A 1,582-nucleotide genomic window follows, 5' to 3' on the forward strand; every position below is an offset into this window, starting at 1 on the left:
CCAGCGCTAGGCCGAGCAGCACAAAGCGGGAGGCGTAAAAGATCGGCTCATCAGTCGCTTTGCGGGCGCGAGCCACTTATGTGTCACGGACCCGCGATATATTGGAGGCCGTCCAATTCTGCGGAAATTATTAAAGCTATGTAAACGGTCAGCCAATTTCTACCCGAAATATAGATCTGGGTCTCGACCTATTTTCGTTTCCCCATACGAAGTGCCGAGGAGTGCCCAGATGTGAAGCCGGCGGCAACGACTGTCGTTTTTTTTATATCCTTCAGTGTAACCGCTGATTCCTATTTTTATGCTATAGTGTCATTAGTGTAATTAGCTTAGTAAATTTCTTTTGGTTGTGTTTTTAAATTCTGTTCGGAAGAAATAGCAAGTGGAATGTGTGACAGGGCGAAAGTGAACAACGGTTAAACGGCAGAGGAGAGCGTGAGTTTTTTTTTTGTAAAAGTATTTCTCCAGCTTTCGTTTTAGGAACGTTGCCGCAGTCCATGGAAGCGCTTTCATCGCTGTTTCAACGCATTTATTAAAACAAATCAAAGGAAGGCCGTAAGTGATCCCAAAACATAAAGATAAAATATTGGAGTTTGTTTGTTATGAGCAACTATTTATTGCATGACCGAAAAAAAAAACCTCACGTAGTCAGGGGCTTCGTCGCTTAAGAGAGGCTGTGCGCTCTCCCTTATGCCCTACTGGCAACCATAAGCGCTTACGCCGCGCATAAGAACCAGCCCTCTTAAGAACAAGGCACAAAAGGGAAGATGCGAGGCTGGTCGCTCTGACGTTCTTTTATGCTTTCTACTTGCGGTTGCTTTCGCTAATGCACTTGAATAACTGACCTGCCATAACGATCGCGGCGCACAGTTTTTACATTCCCTTTTGCATATTTATTTATTATTATTATCTATTTGCCTAACATAAAAGCTGGAGATATGTACCCTTCCCTTCTTTCAATTTGTAAGTTAAATTTCAATCTAAAGTGTATTATTAAGAGTTAATCATTTATTAGTTTACTAGTGCGATGCATGTGCTATTGCTCAATATGAAATATAGGATTTAACATGAATCGGGGCTAGAGTTCTATATGCGGGGACCATGCTGGGCAAAGGAGGGTAATGGGGTTGGATAGGAGGCTGTAAGAGCCTTCTTTATGGGATCACCGGATGAACCGGGAGCGGTGATCATGGTAGGGTGGGCATGAGTGGTCACAACAACACCGTGGCACGACTTGTATGTGTGTATGTGTCCGTGTGTGTGTAGTTAGGTGTATTTGCTCTTGTACATATTTGTGTCGATACTTAGCTTGCACGTGAAATTTTAATGAACGCTACTGTGTCAGTATTATGATTGTTGGAGTAGAGCTGTGTCCCGTCCGTTCTGGGAAATAAAAAAACCCCCCCATTTCTTGCCGATGAGACGGAAGCCGGAACAAGCACGTGCCCGGACGGGAGACGAACCATCACCTGCTCAGCCTTCCGTGAAGGTTTGGTAATATCCAATATGCTACAGTTAGTTTATTATTTGGCGCCCAACGTGGGGCCCGAGTTGTCGCAACTGACAACAAACCGGCAAGGCCCAA

At 44.5% G+C, this 1,582-nt stretch overlaps 1 long non-coding RNA gene across 1 annotated transcript; it reads left to right on the forward strand.

Annotated features, from left to right (window-relative positions):
- Positions 1-268: 268 nt before the first annotated feature.
- LOC117189275 lies at positions 269-1,069 on the forward strand. Its single transcript, XR_004473342.1, has 2 exons — positions 269-552; positions 646-1,069. It is a non-coding gene; the product is annotated as an uncharacterized LOC117189275 (long non-coding RNA).
- The last annotated feature ends 513 nt before the right edge of the window (positions 1,070-1,582 follow it).

This window comes from Drosophila miranda, assembly GCF_003369915.1.
Source record: "Drosophila miranda strain MSH22 chromosome Y unlocalized genomic scaffold, D.miranda_PacBio2.1 Contig_Y11_pilon, whole genome shotgun sequence".
NCBI classification, from domain to species: Eukaryota; Metazoa; Arthropoda; class Insecta; order Diptera; family Drosophilidae; genus Drosophila; species Drosophila miranda.